This window comes from Gorilla gorilla, chromosome 8 (assembly GCF_029281585.2).
Source record: "Gorilla gorilla gorilla isolate KB3781 chromosome 8, NHGRI_mGorGor1-v2.1_pri, whole genome shotgun sequence".
NCBI classification, from domain to species: domain Eukaryota; kingdom Metazoa; phylum Chordata; class Mammalia; order Primates; family Hominidae; genus Gorilla; species Gorilla gorilla.
The window spans coordinates 72,569,663-72,594,550 of NC_073232.2; the positions used below are offsets into that span (position 1 = coordinate 72,569,663).

Below are 24,888 nucleotides of genomic sequence, written 5' to 3' on the forward strand. Positions count from 1 at the left end.
ATCCAGTGACCTGTCCTTGGCTTTGAGTTTCTCAAAAAGCAGAGGCACCTGCAGGGAGGAAGAGGGGACCAGAAGGACCCTGAGGCCCTGCCACAAGGCCCAGCGGGTCCAGCCTCCTGCATACAGGGCCAGGCAGCACATCTGGCACCAAGGAAAGAGGTGCCCAGAGCCACAGCCACACTGCCCACTGTGTACAGCTGCAGGCGTGAGCTCAACATCCCAGCATCTGTCCCAGTAGACCTCCCATGGTGACATCAACCCTGAGTCCCAAATATCACCATCCCCTTTCAGTGGGAGAAAGGAAATTTCCAGCTGGGTAACTTCAACCTGAGGACTTTGTGCCTCTTCCCTCTGAACTGCAGCTGTCCTGACTGTAGGAGGTGACTACCTCCACCTTCCCAAAGTCCTGGGCTGAGACAGGAAGCTTCCTAGAAAGCTAGAGAGGCATGGATGTGTCCCTGATGGGCAGCCCAAGTGCCTTCTGCCCTCTGCAGGGTCCAGGGTAAGAACTGGTATAAAATTGGTCCTCAGCAAGGGAGAGGGCTGCAGGCTTCCTGGAGGAGGCAGCTGGGAGCTGAATCTTTTTTAATTTTATTTTTTATTGACAAATAATAATTGTATACATTTATGGGATACAAGGTGATGCTTTGATATGTTTACAATGTAGAATGATTGAATCAGGCTAATCAACAATCCATTTCCTCACATGCTTCTGAAGGAAAAATCAAACACTGGTGGTCAGTGGGGATGGGTGAACTGGGCACAGGGACTGCTAGTGGGACATGAAGTCATGAGATGCTGGGTCCTTTGAGGGTGGAGACATCTAGCATGCAGCTGGGGACCGAGAGTGTCTCACCAACAAGCCTGGCCTTGATTGGACACATTAGGGTGCTCTGAAGACCTCTGCATGAAGGAGCAGAGGGAGAGGCCAGGACAGCTCAGCCCCTGGACAAGCAGGGCAGGCAGAGGAGGCCATGGGCCTTAGCCTTGGGCCTCCAGATGCCATGCTTTCAGGCCCAGTGCTCAGACACACCGCTGATTTCAAGGGAGGAGGGGGCAGGCCAGGTGTGGGGTGACCCTACTCACCTCACTCCCAGCACCTGAGGGCCGTGCTCCTGCACCACCCTCCACAGAGTCCCCAGGGCACCAGGCTCTGGGGCCTCCATCAGGATTCAGAAGCTGGATGAGCTTGTCAGTCTCAACCCTGCTGTGCTTGGGTATAACGACCACCACCAGCCACCCTGGTCCCCACCCAGCCCTAACCCATCCCTCTCCCTGCCCCCTGGGGACTCAGAGAAACAGGTGCCCCATGACCCCTCCACTCAACATGCACGGACATCTCACCTTAAACAAAACCTGGCTTTCACTGATATCCACTTCCCCTGAGCAGCCCGCTCCCTTTCCCCAAGCCTTTTGTTCCCTTAAATCCCAGCTCTCCCCTGTAAGCAGACGGAACCCACAGTCTTTCAGGCTCATTAGGTCTGAGTGGTCTCTCCACACCACTGCCATGGCCCATAGTAATCCAGGACTCTGGCGTGGATTCACTTGGCTCTACCTCCAGTCTTGCCAAATCCTGGGGGGCCTGATGTCTTTCTTGATGGTTCATCCACACAGCACAGCCCATCCTCAAATGCTGAATCCAGCATCCCTGACCCACTCCCCACACTCCCAGCAGGACTCCATCCTTGACCCACGGCCCCAGGCCCCTTCCCCAGGCCACTGCCCTCAGCCTCCCTGAGCTCTCCTTCTCCAGCCCGGCTCTGCCTTCGGCCTCTTCCCTGAGCCTGTTCTGTGCCTCTTTTCCTAACATCTGCTGTTGAACACAGAGCTCATTAATTTGCCTTCTATCTTGTTCTCTAACACAGCACTGAAGGTTATAAATTTCCCTCTAGTGCCATTTTACCTGCATCCCATGAGAGTCAATATATGCTGCTTCTATCATTGCTTGGTTTATATCTTTTGTATTTTCCATTATCGTTTTTCCTCGGGCCCGTGAGTTATTGTGTTTTCCAGATGTAACTGGGCTCAAGGCGGTCTTCCTGTGATTGACTTCTAACATTATTGCATTGTGATTAGAGAGCATGTCCTGCTTATCATCTCTGCTATTTGTTGAAGCCTCCTTTGTGGCCACCTTCATGGTCAGTATTATAAATGTTCCATCTGTGCTGGAAAAAATGTTAATGCCCTGCGCCTGGGGTGCAGGATTCTGTATCTGCCCAGCAGCCCAAACTTAAAATCTGTATTTCAGATCTATTTATTTTCATGATTTTTATTCTGTTTGATGCAAATTTTAGAGTGAGGTATGTTCAAAGTTCCCACCATGCCTGGGGACATGCTAGGTTTGCTGTTGTCTCACTGAGGCTGGTGGCTGCATCTTCCAGGTGCGTGACCTCCTTCCAAGTTACCTGGTACCGCCCTCCACCCCACCCCATGCACCTCTCCCTGCCTTACTCGTCGCTTCCCACACCCACTTCCTTTCTGTTAACACTTCATAGCAGATAGCTTGCTTTAAAAACAAAACAAAACAAAACAAAAACGTAAAAAAACACAGCCTGAGAATCCATGTTTCGAATAGATGAGTTTAATCTTATTGAATCCATCCCTATATGTTTTATAAAATTAATTAGGAAAGAAGGGAGGGAGAGAAAGGAAAACAAACCAAGCTTGCAGTGTCCTGAGCGTTGGCTTCTAGGCCAGCTCGCTCTCTGACCCTTCCTCACTACCATTCCATGCATACTGCCTCAGAATCACCTTGTAATCCATTACAAGGCCCCAGTTCCCCTAAGTTCAGATAGATAACAACTATCCTCTATAGATAGCAACTTGAACATTGTGGAGTGTTAAGTTGTCCACTTGAGATATCCTTCTAGGTCCTGCATACCAATCAAACAGCTGATTCCATCTGGTCTGAGGGACCCCACAAGCAGCTGACTCACCAGAACATGCAGTGTCCACACCCCAATGATTGCATCCTCTTTAGCCCCACCAATCAGTGGCCCCAATTTTCCACCCCTTGACCTCCACGATCCTTTAAAAATTCCAGCCCAAAACTCCTCAGAGAGATGAAGTGAGGGTCCCTCCTGCCTCCTCACTCAGCTGCCCTGAGATCAGGAAACTCTTTCTCTGCTGCAAAGCCTGCTGTCTTGGTGCATTGGTCTGTAACTGCGCAGCAGGTGTAGGAACCCGGTGGTCCTGTAACATCATTACATTTTACTGTCTTAAGGATATTTTGAATGACTTTTACCATCTTATTTTCTTTCCACCACTTTTTTCTTGGTCCCCTGTGGACTGTGTTTCCTTATTTCCTTTCCCTCCCTACAGGTCTAGAGGTGATAAAATTTCCCTGTTTTAAGTGGCTTTCAGATGCACAAAGCTATGTGGTCCCTAGTTGGCAGGGTGCCTCCCTTCCCCCTCCTTTTCATCTGTCTGTGAGGGCCCCACTTCAGCCCCTGATACTGTTGTGTTGGTTTAACCCCTTCTCCCGTGTCCCTATCTCCTTCCTCACACACTTAACATCAGCAGCCTCCCCATATATGTGGTACCTCTCCAGGCCATGTGCCACTTACTTACTTACAGCTGACCCTTGAACAACATGGGTTTGAACTACACACATCCAGTTACACACAGATTTTCTTCTGCCTCTGACAGCCCTGAGAAAGCAAGACCAACCCCTTCCCTTCCGCCTCCTCCTCCTCTTCAGCCTGCTTAAGATGAGGATGAAGACCTTTACAATGCTCCACTTCCACTTAATGAGTAAATAAATTTCTCTGGCTTATTATTTTCTCAATACCACTTTCTTTTCTCTAGCCTACTTCATTGAAGAATACAGCATGTGATACATCTGTGTAGTGTGGGTAAACAACAAAAAATAAAATAAAAAAGAATACAGAATATAATACATATAACCTACAAAACATGTGTTCATTGACTGTATGTGTTATTGGTAAGGTTTCAGTGAACAGTAGGCTATTAATAGTTACGTTTTGAGGAGGTCAAAAGTTATATGCAAATTTTCAACTGTGAGGGGGTTCAGTGCCCCTAGCCCCCACATTGTTTAAGGGCCAGCTGTATTTCCATGTATTTGTAGATAAGAAAAATACAAAGCATCATTTATGTGGGTGTTAGTGGTGTACACTAATGGTATATTGGGCTGAAATTCCAATTCGATCCTTCTCGTTATTTAGCTATGCCCACTTCACACCTCCTGTCCATGCTCCCCACTGACCTGGTGACTTGGTCTCCTGCCTTCTGTTGGGCCTTGAGAACTCTGAGGTCAGACTCACTCTTGTATCTCTGTAACTGTTTTTCCCTCTGTGATTCCAATTTTTCTGGTGTGTGTGCTTGCCACTCTGTGAACACTTCCATCTAAAGTCTTGTGTCTGTATTTAGTTCTTGGAAATTCTCTGCCAACCCTTCTTCAAATATATTCTCCTGCCCCGTATTCTTCCTTTCTTCCCAGGACTCCTCGGAGACGGGCAGGGGCCGTCTTGTTCCACCTTCCTCACCTCTCAACCTGCCTCCCACCTCCTTATACCCTCCTGATGCTTTCTGGAGAGTCCCTTGGTAAAATCTTCTAGCCCCTTTCAACAATTATATTTATTTAGAATTATATTACAGTTTCATACATTATATTAATGAATTCTATTCTATCTATAAATTATGTTTTTTACACCCAACATCCCCAACTGGTTTGTCATGACAGCCGCATCTTTTGAGCTCATGTTCATTGCATGCTCCCTTACGACGAAGTCCTCTGAGGACTTTGGTCCCTTGTTCTAAGTCCTGCTCTGTCTGTCTTCTATGGCACAGGTGTGTTCTTTAGGAGCTGGGCGCAACTGGGAGCTGCTCCTGCAGGCATGTGTGGGTTTTGTGTTGGGTCTGAACTGCCTGCTCTGATACCTGCTGTAGCCAGGGGCAGAGCGGCCACTGCCAGCTCAGAGGTTGCGTGCCCCTTGGGCTGGCTCAGCCCAGGGAGCAGGAGGGGGCCAGCACCACGTGGAGGCTTCCAGCTGTCCTCCACCTGTGCCATGGCCTCCCCAGCAACCTGAACCTGACCCTGTCTGTGCTCCAGGCATCCCTGTGGGTCTATATTTGCTCTGAGTCTCTCTCTTCCAGCATTTCCTGGGCTGGTTTAGGGGGAGGCTGCCAGCAGCCCTTGATGGCTCACCATTTCCTCCACCAACAGAATACGCCAAATGCAAAGGCCTCTCTTCTCTCTACCTCACCACCGTGCCTGGAGCGCCCCTCACCACCCCTCATTCTTCTGCTGACCCCCAGCGGGGTCTCCAACCTGAGTCAACCCAACCACCTGCTCCTGGGCGCCTTCACTGCCCTGCGCTTCTGCGGGCAGTGGGCGGCCCTGACCAAGGGGCCCTCACCCTTGCCTCGTCCAGCCCCCACCTCTCACTGCACCAGCCCCCACCTGTACTCCCTACCACACACGCGTGTACCCAGCCTCGCACACTCACCCTCGCACACCCACACGCACATGCATGCCTGGACACTCCCACTCGCACACCCAGGGAGGCGGTGGGGCCAGGGTCTCACTCCTCCGTACACTCCAGGACCCTCTCCTCCAGCTCCTTTCATCCATTTCCTTCCCTGCCCGTCTCTAGCACTCATGACTCTGCTTCTATCTCTTCTCTCTTCAGAAAAGGTCGGGGGATAAAAGCCTCCTCAGTCCCGCACTCCTCTCCACTCGGCTCTGGCCTCCCTGTCCCCCACTGTGGCTGCTCCTCCCGCGGGGCCCAGCACCTGCATTCCCCGCCCTTGCAGGAGCCCGTGGTGGGCCCTGAGGGGAGCGGTTGTGAGGAATTCAGCTTTGTCACGCCTACTAATCTCAGTGCCGTTTCTCACGTGACACCCCACACAGCCCACCGCGTGCCCTGAGGAGGCCTTGGAGAACCACCGGCCATGCCCACCGTCTTGCTGGCTCACGCTTGTCTCTTCATGGAACGCTGACTGGCAAATCTGAAGGACCCTGGCTCCCCTTGTCCCTTCCTGGCCCTGATGGTGCCCTGCCCTGTGCCCCCCTCCCTTCTTGGCGTCTGAGCCCTGACCCACTTCTTGGGCCCTCCTCCAGCAGTCCTGGACCTGGCCCTTTTAGCCCTGAGCACTGAGGGGCACTCTTTGCTTTCGATGACCCCTCACTGGGGGCCCTCCAATCGGGGAGTCTCCAGCCTGGGCCCCCTGCACTTCAGCCCTGCCCTGTTCTGGACACCTCCTGTCCACCAGCCCGGCACAGAGATGGTCAGCTTCCCATGAGGAGCAGTTGCCCACCTACAGCCACCTACCCAGACGCAGAGCCGGGACCTGGGCCAGGCCTTGCCTCACCCCAACACCATCCAGCGCCGAGTCCCTGATCCTGCCCCCTCCACACCTTTCAGGGTGTGTACTCCCTGGAAGCCCGGCTCCGACTCTGTGCCTGCATCACAGAAGCCCCTGATGGACCCCATCTCCCCTGCCCATTGTCCTTCCAGGCATAGCCCAGGCCTGGAGCCCCCAACCTTTCCTTGGTCCACACCCCATAGGTCCAAGTCTAGGCTCCAGGTGGCTTGTCACCATCTGAGCATCTCCCCTTAGTCCCACACCCTGCCTCCCACCAGGGGAGTAGCCATCCCATTTGGGCTGGGATGGGCACTTTCCCAGGTAGGTTCCGGGCAGAGGGACGAGCTGGTCACCTGCAGCCTGCTCTATGCCCAGGCTGGTCTATGGCCCCTTCAGCCTCTTCCCCTCCAGGCTGCCCATCCTACCCCAGGGCTCACTCGGGGAGCCTGCTGGGCCCTCCCAGGTGGGCCAGAGGCTCGTGTGCTCCCCTGACTTTATCCCTTCTCTGCACAACTGTGGGCTCTGGCCCCTGCAGAGAAGGGACCACGGGCTTTATCTCTGCATCCTCATCTCATAAGTGCCTACAGCCCCAGTGGTCTCCACTCAGAGCCCATCTGATTATCATGAAATGGGGGCTGGCTATGGCTACACTCAACCCCCAGACTCTCTGGGGGAGTGAGAAGGACAGAAGAGAAGCCCAATACCTTCAGGACCTGCCCTGAGTCCCCAGGCATGGTGTGGGGCTGGGTAACCAATGCAGAAAGCAGATGGGTCACCTGCCTCTCCAGAGAGCAGTAAGCACTCATTCACCCAAGCCCCAGGAGGGTGCGCCATGATGCAGCGGCCTCCCCTCTCCCCGGGACGGGAAAAGGGTGTGCATCGAAGGGCTCTGTCCTCTCCCTCCCACTCCTGGCTGGGCTGAGGTTGGGGCTGCATCAGGGGCTCCTGTTCCACTGCAGTGAGTGAGCAGGGCCCCAGCAGGCCCGCAATCAGCCCTCCAGCCATCGGCCACCGACTTCATCCATAGGAGGATGCCTCTGGCCATCCCAAGGACACTGCTCCTCTGTCCCTGCCATTGGACCACCCCCACCACCCCAGAAGCCCAAGGAGCATGTCCAGGCACTGTCACTCCTGAGCAGTGACAGAGACACAGCCCCAGGGAAGGGAGGCAGAACCTGCCCCAGGAATCTGCCCAGGATCCCGGGGTCAAGCATGGGCTGGGGGCGGGGCAGCCCCACTTGACATCCACTCAGGTGGCCACAGGGGATGCTCAGACTCCCACTGGGCAAGGCTATGAATTGCTCACCAAGCTCTGTGTGGTTGATACTCCTGACACAGCTCCAGGCAGGCCTCAGGTGACACTGCTGGGGGACCAGAAGATGGTGAGGGAAGCTAATATCATGTGGAGAAGAGACAGGAAGGCACTCCGGTGTGGGTGGGCAGGAGGGCCATGCTCCGGGTCCTAGGCCCTGAGAAAAGCTTGGGCCCTCCTCACCCTGCCCTGCATGGTCTCTGCCTCTGTGTCTCCCGTAAGAAGGCAATAAGACTGAAGATGAGTCTATCAGCCCAGCCATGGCTGCCCTGTGCACTGAGGCTTCCTGGCAGAGGCTGGCACCTCTCCAACCCCCTTCTGTTCTGTGGTCTTGCTGAGCTCTCCTCACTGGGTCCCTTCCACAGGGAGAGGGTGGCAGCCACATGGCTCTGGACCCACCCAGGTGCCCATGCTGGGGGGCACCCTATGCAGGGGAGCACCCTATGCAGCTGAGAGCCGTATGCAGCCAAGCATCCTATGCAGCTGAGCACCCCATGCAAGTGAGCACTGTATGCAGGGGAGCACCCTATGCAGAGGAGCACTCTATGCAGCTTAGTGCCCTAGACAGGGGAGCACCATCCAGCCCCCAGGCATGGCCCTGCAGTTGGCCTCTGAGCATCTCTATTCATCCCCCAAGAACGCAAGCACCGCCCCTGGACTGAGCTGGGCAGGGCAGGGGATCCATCAGTGATCCTTGGACACAGGGCTGGTGCAGGGGGGTGCTCAGCCACAGTTTCTAGGATGAGGAAAAGGAGGAGATTAGTGCTTGGAAAGTCTTCTATTTAATTCCAACAGAGACCTCTTATCTGTCTGTCTTGTTTGTTTTTCACAACTGGCTAGGCTGTGTCCACCACCTTCATGTGTGTGTTGGGGTCTTCCAGAGGAACAGAACCTGTAGGAGACACCCAGGTCCATGGCACAGATTTGTCATGGGAACTGTCTCACAGAACTGTGGAGGCCAAGAAGTCCCAGGACCCGCTGTCTGCAGGCTGGAGCCTGGGGAGCCATTGTTTGGCTTCAGTCTGAGTCCGAGGGCCTGAGAACCAGGGGAGCCCATGGTGTGAACCCCAGTCCAGGGACAGGAGAGGACCCATGCCCCAGCTCAAAGGGCAGGTGTCCTCCTTCCTTGGCCTTTCTGTTCTCTCCAGGCCGTGAGCAGAGTGGATGCTCCCCAACCACATGGGAAGGGTCTGCATTACTCAGGCGGCTGATTTCAACACTAATCTCATCCAGAAATGTCCTCACAGACACCCAGAATCATATCTGACCTGGGCACCCCAGGGCCCCATCAGGTTGACACATAAATTAACCAGCATAACATCTTAGTTATGCCCACCTCATGCCCCATGCCTGCTGTCATGCTGGGACCTATGGGCTGTCCTGCTGAGTCAGGCACCTGAGCAGCAGGCACACGAATGACCAAAAGGACCCTCACACATCAATCTAAATGCCAGATGCAGCACCACATGTTTCAGGCTCACACAGCCCTGAAGGTTGAGGACAGCTGGCCACACAGGTCACTAGTGGGGAGCTGGGACCTGAACCCAGGCCCAGCTGGCATCCCAGCTAAAGCTCCCCACCACTGTGCAGTGACCCAAGGGATGCGCCAGCCCCAGGCGCCTTATGGCTTCCCACTGTCTCATGACAGGAGCAAGGATGCCACCGTGCCAGGCGCTGCATGGCACTGCAGTGACAGAGACCACCCCCCACCCCCCATAACCCACCCCCCATACCCCACCCCCCAAGGACTCTAACCAGTTTTCCAGCATCCTGTAGCTGGCGGGTTATATTTATTTCTGCCCTTACTTATCTGAATGAATTGGTAGCAGCTCGCAACATAACACAAATACAAGAAAACTGAAACCATCATGGCTAGACAACAGTTGTGTGTGTTTATGTAACCATATCACACAGATAACAATTTGTAGGCACATGAGCGTGTATTACACACACACGCACATACACATACATACACGAGGTCTGCCCAAATTTCCAAAAAGAATGGTGCTGGTGCAGCATCTGAACAGCTGGACAGGGGCCATCTGCATGCGATGGGAAGGCCAGGAAAGAAAACAGCAGCGTGAGCCTTCAATGATTTCTTAAGGACATGTCTCTAAATGATTTAATCCCTTCCTGAGACACTGCCCATGAATTGATGACCTCTGCTTTTCCTTTCTCTCGTCTGATGAGCAGTGACTCTTCTGACAGGCCAGTAAATTTCTCTCATTGCTTCTGCTAAGAAATTTTTTTTGAGATGATGAGGGGAAAGTGCTTTCTTGCAAGCACTCTGCACCCCACCCCCTTCCTCTCCACAGTGGAAGGAAGGACGAGCCAGTGGCAGAGCTCCGGGGATGAGCCAAGTCCTGTTAAATTAAAACAAATGCCGGCGACTTCCCGATGGTGACTCATACACAAGGAGGCCGGAGGCAGGGGACATACAGCTGGCTGCCTTCCGAACTGTGCCCAAGACCGCCATGAAGTGGCCATGAGCAGAGCACCCCCCAGCCTCCTGCCTCACCCAGAGAACCCCAGATTTCAACACTCATCTCTGAAGGGGAAAGGGGATGCTAGAAGGACCCATAAGGAACCTCAGTCCACCTCCCAGAGTCAGTGTTACAACCATCCAACAAATGCATGCCTACCGTGCATTTCTGCAGGCCAGGCACACAGCAAGCTTGTGCCTGCCAGACACCTCTACCGGGAAGTCCTCCAGGATGCACCACCAGGAAGTGCTGTGCAGAGCCCTAGAGACTGACTACAGCAGCCAGCCAGGGAAGGCTGGAGGAAGAGGGGACGGGTGCAGGATCAGGAACATCATGACAGACGAGGAAGGCACCCTGAAGGAGGGTGCAGTGGGCAGGGGGCTGAGCCAACACTGATCTGGGTACCCTGTGGGGTGGTCTGGAGACCCCAGAGGCACAGGGAGGGGACTGGGTGAGCACAGCCTCCAGTCAGGTTAGCAGCCCCAGCCTCCTGTCTCTGCCTGGGTGCTGGGAAGCTGTGTCACGAAGACCCTTCCCATTGCCATCAGGGTTCAACCCACACATCCTGCTGCCTGCTCTGCCTGCCTGCGGAGAGAAGCGGGAGCCGAGGTCTCAGGTGTGGGCAGGATCTGGGACAGCCTGGATGCCTTTGGTGAGGATTCAGGGGTGGCCATCCCCTGGGGCTGAGCTGGGAACTCCCTACTGTGGCCCCTCCAGCCTGGGAGACTGGTGCAGTGTCCCCAGCCCTTCTCCAGGTGTCCGGCCACCCCCAGCTACCAAGCCTGCTGGGGAGGGGCCCTGAGTGGGAATGAAGCAAAATGCCAGTGTCCAGGCACAGACCCCCCAGTGCCCAAGACCTGTCCCGGGGAACACGCGCAGCCAGAGCAGCTCCTGAGCCTCTGGACTCGGGTGGGGGTGTGGCACTCTCCCAGGGAGGCCAGCCGGGGACTCAAGGGACATTCCCCTCCTTAGTGGAACCAGGGCCGTGACTGACTAGAAAACAGTCTGAACTTATGAGTGGATGAAAAAGAAACAAAAGTAAGATGGAAACAGGCCAGAAAGATGCTTGTATCAAATATGACAGACCAATTGCTAACATTATTATATATTAAAAATTCCCTTGCATTTTAACGAATTCAAATTCTGGATAGATAGAGGCGTGATGGGTATGAATAGATCTTTCATGGGTGAAATACAAAAAGCAACGAAACCAAGACCAAAACCCAAAGTAGGGCGAACTGCTCAGCCACCACAGCAGTCAAGGAAACTCAGACGGAAGGAGACGGTGCAGTTTTATACCAAACTAGTGTTACCATGGCAAAGCCAACAGCAATGAGTCTGGGTGCAGGAGCCAGGCCGGGGCAGTGTCCTGGGAGCCCATGGCCCACAGTTCACTGTATTCACAATCTGACTGGAGTGGTCATTCTACACTCAGGGGTTCGCCCATGGAAATGATTGGGAAAGAGAAGAGCTGTGTGCACTGCTAGGCTCACCATGGCACTGTCTTCATCGGTAAAAATCAGAACAGTCTACGGGATCCCCAGCAAGAGATATGGAGGAAACCTCGAGACAGGACAAACTGTCAAGCCTCTTTCTGGCACAAGGTTAGGGGCAGAGCCCTTGAACAGAGAGACGCGTCTGATGTTGCCTGAGTGATGGGTCAAGATGGCCAAAGAGCGTGACAGCAGTGGCGAGTAAGGAAGTCTTCCCCCATACACAGAAGGCTTCGCCACATCCTGTTTATTCCAGTGTCCAGGTCATGGGCAGTGGCCATGATAACACCGCAGGTGTGTGCTCCCCAGAATGTGCTCCTGGTTGCCCCCTGAGATGCAGGGTCCTCCTCTTCCTTCCCAGCCCACACCTTGTAGCCCACATCCTTGGCAGCGGGCCCTGTCACAGCCCATCATCATCCACTCACTCTATGCCCCATCTCCTTCAGGAAAGGGTGTCCAGCCGTCAGCACCAGTGGACAAAATGTACAGAAACCAAGCGGGCTCATGCGATAAAGAAAGGAGAGACCAAGGGCTGCACCTGAGGGCCAGTCCAAGGAAAGTAGGTCTGGGGTGGAGCATAAAACTTGGCACTGAGCTTCCTGGAAGCCAAGGTAAAAAGGGGAAAAGATCCACAACAACCCTCCTCAACCAGGACAAAAAGCCACACTTATTTCTTGGGAAAGACCTTATCATGTGTTTGCTTAGATAAAGGTCCTGAGGACATTCCAGAGTCTCCAGCTGTTTCCCACCTAACTTGATAACGTTCTTCTGTGACCTGATCTCATCTCAACCTCATCCAAATGCCATTAAGTTCTGGTTCTGTGACACATTTCCATGGAGAACTTCGTGATGTCATCAAGGCAGGCCACTCTGAACTATTCCGAATGTGGATATCGTCTGGAGTGGGTGGCTGTCATGGCCACAGCCCCTGGCTCCAATACCACCTTGGGTTTCGTCCCGTGATGAGCATTAGCATGAGGGAGGGGGGCACCTGCTGCTCACTTGTGGGTCCTAGTCGCCTCTGGGACACAGGAGACCTTGCTGCCATGTGCCTGAATACATCCACGGACTCATCAGCAGGAGGGAGGGGCGGTTGTCAGCCCAAGCAGCTGCCACCGTGAGCAGTGGACGCAGGAGCAGCTTCCGGGGATGATCCTGTCCTCTCCTAGCACAGCCCCATGCATGGACAGGGCATCCACACTATCCGTGTCACCCAGGGCAGGTCACTGAGCCTCCCGCAGCCCCATTTCCCCGAGTCGCCCAGGCGTAGTGGAGCATACGCAGCACAGTTGTTTTAGGAATTGGATGACTCACGAAGCTCCTGGCAAGTAGTAGGCCCAGCACGTGGTTGTGGCACTTTTTTCTAACTGCCTGGGTTCCATCTCAACTCCCAGAGAGTGAACATCCCGCCTCTCATCTCAGGACTGGTGCTCTCCGAAGCATTAACTAGGAAATTGAGAGTAGCAGCAAGTGAGACTTAGGGGGCGGGTGGGCAGAAATCAGTGATGGCGTAGCCGTGCCACCATGACCATCCTGGCCATTGTCTCCTGTGTCTCCTGCTCCTCCAGGTCTCCAAAGTCTCATGCCTTGTTCTCCAGCAGCTGCTCTCTGTGATGGGAGGGTGGGCACAGGGTGGGTTTGTGGGTGATTCTGCTGAAGCCAGGGAGATGACGTCTGTTCAAGGACCCTCAGCCTAGAGCCCAGGCTCCAGGAAGCTCTGCAGGGGACAGCTGGCATCACTGGGCATCTCCTTTCTGTCTGCTCTGCTCACAGAAACCTGCAGGACACTGCCCATAAGGTGAAGTGAGCAAAGAGGCCAGGCCAGTCCTTCCCAGCCCCACAGAAGCCAGTTCAGCAAGACCCCATGTGGATGGGCTTCTGCAACCGTGAGCAAAGGGTTGTGCTCAGGCTGTGCCCAGCCCCTAGGACACACACGGGAAGGGCTTCTTCCTAATACCTGCCACCTGCTGCCTCTGCACAGCCATGGTGTGCACCCTGCTGCAGGGAGCAGGCACCCTCATCCCTGTGGCCCATCTCCCCCTTCTTGTCCTCACTCTGAGGCCATAGAAAACTGGCCTGCAGCATCCTCACCCTCAACCTTGCCCTGCTGGGAAAACTTAGACCCTCAACTAAACTGGGGCCCCTGGACGCACTCGCTCAGCCGCAATTCTCAATCTTCCCTCTGCCTGGAAGGCCCAGTCCTGTGTTTCACACTTGCTAAGCAGAGTTCCCTCTGAACTCAGCCCCCTGGATCCAGCCCAGCCCTCCTGGATCCACTTGCCAGAGTGGCCCTGACCCCGCCAGCCCCTCCCACTGACTCCAGTGCAGGTCGGTGAAGGTGACTGTGGCAGCTCTGGTAATCCTGGGAGAACCCCCGGGATTGAGTACAGCTCTCAGGCTCTGATTACAGCTGATTACCATAATGGAGAGAATATCTGGATTCTCCCCTAATTTCCTCTCCTCTTAAAATTTTCAATTAAGAGCCTAATCTTGATGGAAAATGGCTGCTTTCTGGAGTATTCTCTGCAGTGCTGATTCCTCATTGCTAAGTGCTTTTTCTAGACAGATAGAGGCTTTCGATGATTCCAAATAAAATCAGAGCAAAGGAGCTTACCCCAAGAAGGGAGGAGAGCAGAGCAGCAATGGGCTGTGCCCCGGACCCCTCCCTGCTGCTGGAGACACCGGGTGGGTGAAGGGTCTCTTGGGCCCTTCCAGCCTGCAGAGCTGCTGAGAGCCAGGCCTGGCTGCCAACAAAGCAGCTGAAGTCTTGAGAAAACTTCCTGATTGCATTAGCGAGGTCGCACCACCAGGACATAATCAAATCTCCCTGGAGGACATGGCTTCCGGAAAGGCTGCTACAAGCCAGTGGCAGAACAAGGGCAACCAGGGTCAGACACAGCGGAAGGAGGGAAGTCCCAGAGCCGGGCGTGGGTGGGCATCAGAGGGGTGTGGGCTGCACCATCTGGGTGCAGGGGCCAGCGGGCAGTGCGGGTCCACCCAGCCCAGGGCCAGCCTTTCCCAGTGGTCACGTGCAGAAACCTGGCACACGTCATGGGGCAGCGGTCCCATATCATAGGCCCTCCTGGTGTTAGCAGTCAGGAGGGTGCCTAGAAAAGCCCCACGGCCACAGGGACAGCAGGATCTGAGCCTGCCCTCCACACCAGGAGCCTGCCCAGCACCGTAGGCAGGGCCCAGGTGCCCTGCTCAGGAATGAGCTCTGGTTCCAGCTCGGCCATCCTAGTTTCACCCTGTCTGTAACTTAGCTGACCAGGAAGATGGCTGTGACAACCACAGAAAATCCCGACACAGAGCTGACATGAAGGAGCTGTGCCCATGGGAGCTTCGGAGTCCTCAGGCCAGGCTGGCCCTGGCTCTGCCACCTCCTGGCTGGAAGACCTTCAGGCACCTACTGAGCCTCTCAGGGGCTCAGCATCTCGTCTGTGGGACAGGGATAATAATAGGGTTGTTTCGAGAATAAAAGCACAAAACACAGAGCCTGGCTGGAGAAAGCACAGGTAGCTGAGGTCAGCCAAGGCTGAGTTAAGTGTTCTTCTTAGAAAAGCAGACAGGCCATTCCCTGAAGGCATCCGTGTGGGCAGGAGGGAACCTGTACTTTGCAGTCCCAACACCTCAGGACACAATTCCAGCTAACCTGACCCACAAAAGACCAAAGGACACACCCAAGATCCTGGACCAACGTCCCACAACGATGCCTCCTGGTTTCTTCTCTAAGAATACTTCTTAAAAAGTTCCCCAGGAAGCTAACTCTATGTTCCTAATGTATGGACCATGGAAAGAAAACAAGTGTCTCAGTAGGTGTGTTCAACAAATGTGCAAATGCAGGGATGAACGAAGATGCCCAAAGTCAAGGAGCACCTCAGTCGCCTCCAATGTGCTCGGGGGCCACATCCACCTCCAACCTCTGCCCTGTTCACGCTTTCCTCCACCCAGATTCCCTTCTTGCCCTGGCACTCCAGGAACTGTTTGATGTCCTGGAAGCTTCCTTTCTCTGTTCCACAGCCCCTGAGCCTGGCGCCTCCCTGCATGCCTGTCCACCTCACCCACCGAGTTCCAGGAGCAGGCATCTGTCCTGCTCACCCCGACTCAGCAGGGAGGGCTGAACTCTGGAGCCTGAGTGGACCTAGACCTGCCCCGTGGCCTCCTGTGCCTCCGTGTCCTCCTCACCCTCGACTCACCAAGGAGCCCTGATGACATGAGAACTGGAACATGCCCAAGACCCATGTCGGGGCCTGGCACACAAGAAGCGCCCAGTGAATGCTCGATGACTGAGGACAGCATCGCTTCTTCTAAGAGGGGAAAAAAAGAAAGTCAACCAGAGACAATTTGTAAAAGATGGCTTTTGACTGAGCCTTTGAAGGATGGGCAAGGATGGGAAAGGGGAGGGGGGACTCAAAGTGAAGGATGAGAAGGCTCTAGGTGCATGAGTGCCTGTACATGTGAGCATGCATGTGCATGTGTGTGCATGTGTGTGTGTGCATGAGCCTTGCAGCCTTGCATGTGTGTGTGCATATGCATATGTGTGTGCATATGTGTGTGCATATGTGCATATGCATATGTGTGTGCATGTGTGCATATGCATATGTGTGTGCATATGTGCATATGCATATGTGTGTGTATGTGTGCATATGTGCATATGCATGTGTGTGCATATGCATATGTGTGTGTGTGCATATGCATATATGAGCATGCATGTGTGTGTGCCCTAGTCCAGACAGGGCTCTGAATGCACTGTGGGGGACAGATGATTTCAGACTCCACCATGAGTCTGAAATCAGTGGGACAGATGACATTGAACAAGGTCTTATGGCTCACTTAGTGTGAGCCAGACTCCATAGAGACAGTGACGGCAGGACACACGCGTGGGGGTCCACCTTCCCAGAGCTGGAGCCCACATAGCTCCAGGACCTCAAGGGAAGCCCAGGGGCTGAAGGGCCCAGGAGGTCCACCCATGTGATGGACCCAAGGAGGCTTTGGTGGCTTCTCTGTTAAGATTTGAAGGGGGCCAGGTGTGGTGGCTCATGCCTGTAATTCCAGCACTTTGGGAGGCTGTGGCAGGGGGATCATGAGGTCAGGAGTTCAAGACCAGCCTGGCCAACATAGTGAAACCCCGTCTCTACTAAAATACAAAAAAAAAAAAAAAAAAAATTAGCCGGGTGTGGTGGTGGGTGCCTGTAGTCCCAGCTACTTGGGAGGCTGAGGCAGGAGAATCGCTTGAACCCGGGAGGCGGAGATTGCAGTGAGCTGAGATCACACCACTGCACTCCAGGCTGGGAGACAGAGCAGGACTCCATCTCAAAAAAAAAAAAGAAAAAAGATTTGAAGGGATCCCAAGGGGCAGGGCTGGGTGGGCACAGGATGGAGACAGCGACACCTTTGGTCTTGGGTAGCCCCTGCCAGCCCCAGCGTATCCTCAGCAGATAGGGTGACAACAGTGCCACTACCTCTAGTGGGAGGCTCAAGAGAAATTCATGTGACGCGCCTGCCTGGGCTTGGTGAGTGGAAAGCTCCCCACTGACTCGAGTGCTGGTGGTGAGGATGGAAAGGGAGGTGGAGATGGAGGCGACAGCGTGGGCAGAGCAAGAGCACAGCCATGGAAGGGAGGTCCTCCCAGCTAGCCTTCAGGAGGCCCATGGCCAGCCTCAGGGCAGGAGGAAAGAATGTGGACCAAAAGCAGAACGTCCAGCCAGGGGAGGCCCCAGCAATGGCCGTATCAGGGCTGAGTGTGATCACAGGAAAAGTCACCCAAGGATTGAAATCGAGTGGAGTCAAGACTACGTGGAAGCCTACCTCTCCATTATGGCAACTTTGGAAGAACATGTGACCTTGCGGAAGTGCACAGAAGGCACTGCTGGCCTGAATGGGTCCTTGGGCCCTGGTCTCGGGGCCGGCTTTTCTCCCTTCCCCAGACCTGCTGTGGCTCCATCCCCTCTCTCCTGCATCCTGGGATTGCCCCCAATTAACTACCTGCTTACAAGCCTTTTCTTTAATTTCTTTTTGCCTTTTCTTCTTTACTTGTAAAGCATGAGTCCATCTGGAGCTTATTTTAAAGCATAGGATGAGGACTGACATTGACCTGTTTTTTTAAATGAAATAACTAGTTGTCCCAACCCTGCTTGTTGGATAACACTGCTGTTTCAGGAGTACCCCCACTGTCATACACCCGTGGGTCCATACCCCTGGGCTCTCCATCTGGGCACTCCCCTACCTGTGGCACCTCCTTCCCGAGGGCCGGCCTCACCCAGGGCCCAGCTGCCCTCTCCGTGGCCTGTGTCTTCCTTTCCTGATGCCTCAGATTACCCCCATTCTCTGGCACTCTCTCCATCCTCCTGACCTGACTCTGCACCTCCCATGAGGTGCAGGACTGCTCTGCTCCAGCCCCCAGCTTCCTCAATCCCGAAGCCTTGTGCCACTGAAGCAGGAGCCCTAGAGTGCACCTGGATGGCAGCTTCTCTCCTGGCCAACAAACACCTGGTGCTGGCTGCCCTCCCAGCATCTCCCCTCAACTCCTCAGCTCCACCCCAGGGCCTTAACACACACATGCACAGCACACACACGTACAAACATATGCACACACAGACATGCACACAAATGTACATACGGACTTACACAGACACATACAGATGTGCACACACTCGTGCATACACAGATGTGTTCATGCAAACACACACGCGTATGCTCACGGGCACGTACACATGTGTATGTTATGCTAAGAAATCCATTTTGTGTAGAAGACACTCAGGCTCAAATATGTGTCCAAAGTCACACAGCTATGGAGCGGCAGAACTCAGGTCTCTAGCGCACACAGCCCCGACTTAACCGCAGTTCCACTTAACAGTTTTCAACTTTATAGTGATGCAAAAGCCATCCACAGTCAGCAGAAACCCTCGTTTGAGTCCCACACGGCCACTCGGTTTTTCACTTTCAGTACAGTAGTCAATGATTACATGAGGTATCCGACACTTGACTACAAAACAGGCTTCGTGTTGATGCTTCTGCCCACCGCAGGCTCAGGGCAGTGTTCTCAGCAGGCCAAGGTAGGCCCCCACGCTGTGCTATTCGGTAGTCAGGTGGACTCAGTCATTTTCCACTCTCAGCGGCCTTATCGGGCGGCAGCCAGGGGTAAGTTGAGCAGTGCCTGTACTTTTAGCTCCACCCTGGGTATTTTTAAGCGGCAGATTTACAAAAACAAAAACAAAAACAGGGTTCCAAACAGTAGGTACATAAAAGGAGAGAATGCACGTTGCGGTCAGCCCATGCCTGGGAGCATAAGCACTTCAGGGGCATCAGCAGGCGTGACTGGCGATTGTTCCTGCTTTTCCTGGCAGCAGCGGCCTGGGCCTGAGACTGACCGCCCTGGCCACAGCCCTAGGCGAGGCTGCTGGGAGCCAGGAGCCGCCGCGCTCCGAGGTAGCGAGTCTGCGGCGCCACCTCGTGGCTACTGCGTGGAACTCCTCGTGGTGCGGGCCGGGAAGGCCGGGTCCCCACAAAGCCGGAGCCCTAGCACAGCGGTGCGCGCTCGCCCCAGGGCATCCCGCAGGACCCGGATACGGGGGCTGGTCCCCCAAAACCCTCAGGGGTGAGAGGAAGGAGGTCCCCAGCCTGCTGAGAGCTGTCCTCTGAGCACGCACTCGCGTACACTCACACGTGCGTGTGTGCATCCTCGGGTACCCTGACGCGTTCACACGCACGCACACGCGTGTGCACAAGCACCGTCTTTCACAAGCGTATGACGCGTTCACACAAGAGTGTGACGCGTTCACACGCACGCACACTCCCTCTCCCTCGAGCCTGGAAGGCGCATTGGGCTCATAGGGGTGGAAACCTCTACCGCGGCAGAGGCACGGCGCCAGGGCCAGGATGCGCGCTTTTATTTCAGACGCGAAAACCGAGGCCCGAAAGAGACAGCCGGTGTCCAACCCTGTCCAACGACTCTGCTGATCGCGCCTCCTGTGTGCGGCCGGGGCGGGTTTGAGGGCAGCGGGCCCACCCTACGCCTGACCCGCCCCGGGGCCTCGAGCCACTTCCTCAGGAGCTGCTGGCAGCTGCAGCGACGGCGCGCCCAGCGCCTGAGGGTCCTGTGGAGCCAGGCTTCCCGGCACACAGGCGCGGTGGAGCCTCGGGGCGGGCATACACCCCGCGAGCTCGCGGCGGCCGGGCACTGCGGGTCCTCGGGTGGGGACTCTGGAGTTCAGTCTTGAAGGACAAGGTCACTGAAGATCAGGGAACCAGGAGGGCAGGGAGGGTGGGGAGGGGTGCCTAGGCCTAGTGGGAGATGCATGTGAAAGTTCCCTAAGAGGGCTGCGGGTGAACAAGCGCTTGGCCCGGCCTCTCCCCGTAGACTGCTGTGGCGCCCCGGAGCCTCCCTTCTCCAAGGCCCCAAGGACGCCCCCTGAAGAGTGACGCCCTCACCCACGCTGAGCTCTGAGTGCTGCACGAGAACTCCCAGAGCCGTGTGCACACGCGCTCGCCGTGTTATATGCAGGACTGAGGCACCAGGGGGCCCAGGAACTGGCTCAAGCTCGTAGAACTTCATGGCAGGATCTGAAACAGGCAGATCAGCTCCAAAATCCATGCTCTTTTCAAATTTTTTAATTGTGGTGAAAATATACCTAACATAAAATGCACAGTTGTACCATCTTTTAGTGTGGGGTTAACTGGCATTAAGTGCACTCACATTTTCGCATATCCCCTACCACCGTCCATCTCCAGAACTTTTTCATCTTCCCAAAAGGAAACCATACCCATTGAACACCATTGAACATTGAACCCATTGAACACCAGCTCCCTCCTTTTGTTAACCATTGCTCTTTCTGTCTCTGAATTTGCCCATTCTGGGCCCCTCATGTAAGTGAAATCGCAATGTATGTCCTTTTGTGGTTGGCTTATTCCATCTAGCACAATGTCCTCAAGGCTCATGCGTGTTGGCACGCCTCTCAGAATTTCCCTCCTGGCCGGGTGATATTATAGGCTCACGCCTATTATCCCAGCTGTTAGGGAGGCAGAGGTGGGAAGATAGCTTGAACCCAGGAGTTCGAGACCTGCCTGGGCAATATAGCGAGACCCCATTCTCCACAAAAAGAAAGAAAAAAAAAGTCTCCTTCCTGCTAAAGGTTCAGTAACAGTCTACTGTATGCATAACCACATTTCACTTGTCCATCCACTCACCCATAGACCCTCAGAATGCTTCTACCTTTTGACTCTTGTGAATCATGCTGCTTTGAACATGCGTGTGCAAATATCTGTGAGCGTCCCTGCTCTCAAAAAAATCCACATTCTTGGCACCATGAAGAATCACCTCTCACAGACACCAGGGAAAAGCAGGTCTGTCTGAGAGCAGAGGGTGAGGAGTGGAAAGCCGGGCTGTGGACCACAGTGGGCGGAGGAAAGCCCACCAGTGTGTTCCCATGTGTGGGAGGAGAGAGGAGAGATGCCCTCTAGTGAAGGAACTCTTGTAGCAGCCAGCTCCATTCCTGCTTGGCCTGCAGAGGGCCACCTCAGGAGCCCAGACCAGGAAGAAGTCAAATGACCGACAAGATCCATCAGGAAGCAGAAGTGCGCCCGTGTCTCATCTGCAACAACAAACAGTTAGGACCAGCCACCCACCCCCCAACCCAGGGGGAAGTGCATCCACCACACAACTACCACCACTGAGCTCATGACACTCTCAGAGACAGGCACGGGAGCTCCTGGCAAGGCATAACCAGGGCAAGTGACAGTTTGCCAGTCCTGGGCAAGCAGACACCTGTCCTCTCTCCAGTCCCCCATCCCACCAGCCTGCACAAGCAGAGAAACATCCTGCATAAATTAAAAGATTATCCGGATCATCAAAAGATCTGAGCAAACAAAACAAGTGAGACAGAAAACAAAACAAAACAAACAAAAACCAAAACAATAACAACAGAAGAACACTCATTTTTACAGAGAGATTTGAGCCCATCCCAACAGAGTACAATGCTCTTTCCAAGCTCATGGACAGCGTTTGGGAAAATTAGCTGTGCTAAAGGAGCAGGAAGCTTCAGCCCCTTTCCCAGAATTGCTGTTATACAAATCACATTCTCTCACCAGGGAGCAACAAAATTAGAAACATGCAGTAACAAAGACCATGTTAAAAGTGCATTTTGGGGCCGGGCATGGTGGCTCATGCCTGTAATCCCAGCACTTTGAGAGGCTGAAGCAGGTGGATCACCCAAGGTCAGGAGATCGAGACCAGCCTGGGCAACATGACGAAACCCTGTCTCTACTAAAAATACAAAAAATTAGCCAGGCATAGTGGCAAGAGCCTGTAAACCCAGCTACTAGGGAGGCTGAGGCAACAAAATCACCTAAACTTAGGAGGCAGAGGTTGCAGTGAGCTGAGATTGTGCTATTGCACTCCATCCTGAGCGACAGAATGAGACTCTGTCTCAAAAAAAAGAAAAAGTGTGTTTTGGAAACAAAGTTAGTTTTCACAATGAAAATTATAAAATGCCTGGAACTCAATAGCAATAGGGTATTACATATTAAAATTATGAAACTCAACAAAATTGACATTTAGGGAGAGATTTATATCCTCAGATTAATTTGTCAGAAACAGGATAAAAGGAGAAAGCACATGATAATTTGAGTAAAAGAGAAAATAAAAACTAAAATGAAAAACTTTTCAGAAACAAACTACAATAAGTGTGTGACTTATCAAAATCTTTGGATATGTCCAAAGCAGTTCGCAGGGGAAATGTTATAGCTGCAAGTGTTTGTTAATACACTTCAACAAAAGACATATAAAATTATATAAACTAAGTAAACATACAAGAAGCTTTTTTAAGGGAAACAAGAAATAAATATATTTAATTTTAAAACAGCCATAATAAAAGTAGATTTGATAAATAAAACCCAAAACCACTTCTTTGAAAAGACCGTTAAAAAAACCTCTGGGAAGTCAAACAAAAGAGAAAGAAAAGGCACAAATTTTAAAACGTTAGATTTAGAAAAATGGCATAATAACCAATGTGGAGAAGCTGCTTCAAATCAAGGAGACGGGAGGCCAGCTTCATTCCAGTAGGTTCTGTTTCACCTGGATGAAATGGAAGATTTTCTTGGAATGTATAAATTGGCTTAGCAGGAGGCAGAAAACCTGAACAAACAGAACAAAGAGAAATGGTAAGCAGAGGTGCTCGAGGGGCTCCATCAGCCTCCAGGGATGGGCTGCTGTGTTAGGGAGGGCCAGAGCACAGGGGAAGTGGAGCGTAATTCTTTCTACAAAATTAGCAAGCTGAACTTGAATCTCACATACACACACACATCACAGTGACATGGAAAGAACCCACAGGACACTTATGAGAGGTAAAAATAGAAAGTTTCTGCACAAAAAAATCGTGTGTGTTTAAAAGATACCACGTGGTAGAAAATAGTGATCTATGTATGCCAGTGTCTAGGAAGAAACCTGAAAGGCGCAGGCCAGACTGGCGGCTGGGTTGACTAGGGAGGAGATGAGGGGGTGGGAGCAGCTAAGGATGACACACACTCTTTTAACCCTGTCCCCATGTTGCCGGGACGTTTACAAACTGAAGATATATATTTTTAATTAATTAATTTTTTTAAAATTTTACTTTAAGTTCTGGGATACATGTGCAGAACATGTAGGTTTATTACATAGGTATACATGTGCTGCACCTATCAACTTGTCATCTAGGTTTTAAGCCCTGCATGCATTAGGTATTTGTCCTGATGCTCTCCTTTCCCTTGCACCCAACCCCCGGATAGACCCTGATGTGTGATGTTCCCCTCCCTGTGTCTATGTGTTCTCATTGTTCAACTCCCACTTATGAGTGAGAACATGCGGTACAAACTGAAGATATTTATACATTACTTTAAAGTAATTAAGTTATACTAAACTAAATGTAAGCCAACTACATGTAAATAAATAAAACCAATAATTAATAACAAGATAAAAGTAATTAATACTTTAATAATTACTAATTTATTTCTCAGCTAAAAATTAAAAATTTAGAAAATGTGGAAATATGTTTCATAATAGGAGGATATTATAAATGAAAGGGCATTTCTGTAGTCAAAGGGGTAGGAAAGACTCACCCAAACAAGACACAACCTCAAAACCAAAAGGAAAACTACCAGGTTTGATTATACGAATATTGAAAACCTCTGAATATAGAAAGGCCTCATGGACACGTCAAAAGGTAAGCGTCATACTAGGGAAAAGTCTTTTATAACATTTATAAGCAGCCACGGGATTTAAATGGAGAATATATAAAGAGCTTTTACAAAATCAATATGTGAAAGGCAACCAACCCAACAGAAGAATGGGCAGAGGATTGGCAGAAATTGCAGGAGACAGGAGAATGGCCAATAAACACTTGAAGAGATGCTAAAACCCTCCTGCTGTCTAATAAAAATGCAAATGTAAACAATAATGAAATGCGCCTTGTGCTCACCAGACTGGCAAGATGAAAAGCCCTGAGCCCCTTCACCACCAGTGGAGTCGGGAGATGGGCACTTCCTGCCCTGTGGGAGGACATGGGATCTGGCACAACCGTTTAGGAACACGAAGTGACTTGCAAATGTGGAGGGGAAATGTACCTACTCCCTGACTGATGATTCCAATCCTGCTTCAAATAATCTACTCCAGAAAAGTGGTCACCAGCATGTGCTGGGATGTGCCCCACTGAAACAGTGGAGGGTTTAACACTTATCACCATTATAAAGATTAGCAAATGGAGGCTGGGAAAGATTAAATGCCTGGTCCAAGTCACAGGACTGGCAAATACAGTCGTCCCTAGGATTCTGTAGGGGATTGGTTCCAGGACCCCTGAAGATATGAAAATCCACCGAAGCTCAAGTCCTTGTGCATGACATAGTATCTGTATGTAACCTGCGCACATCCTCCCGTAGAGCTGAAACCATCTCTAAGTTATCTGTAATACCTCGTATACTGTAAATGCTATGGAAACAGGTGTTATACGTTAGGGACTAACAGCAAGGAAAAAAGTCTGTACATGTTCAGTACAGACAGAACCATCCACTTCTTTTTCTGAATATTTTCAACTGATGGTTGGTTGAATCCATGAATTGGAACCCATAGGTAGGGAGGGCCCACTATAGTAGAAACACATTTTGAGTTTAAGCAGTGGAACTCCCTTTCTTTCAACCTCTACGCTGCACAAAAGCCATCGCCACTGGGCATGGGGGAAAAGTGAAAACAACCAAAATAGACTCCTTAAATAAATGATGGTCTAAGCACTCCATGTAATTTTTGCAG

General features: G+C 52.5%; 1 long non-coding RNA gene across 1 annotated transcript; it reads right to left on the reverse strand.

The window, feature by feature from the left end:
• Positions 1 to 11,847: 11,847 nt before the first annotated feature.
• LOC101151599 (uncharacterized) lies at positions 11,848 to 14,391 on the reverse strand. Its single transcript, XR_175611.5, has 2 exons — positions 14,230 to 14,391; positions 11,848 to 13,402 (listed from the first exon to the last, which is right to left on the reverse strand). It is a non-coding gene; the product is annotated as an uncharacterized lncRNA (long non-coding RNA).
• Positions 14,392 to 24,888: the final 10,497 nt, after the last annotated feature.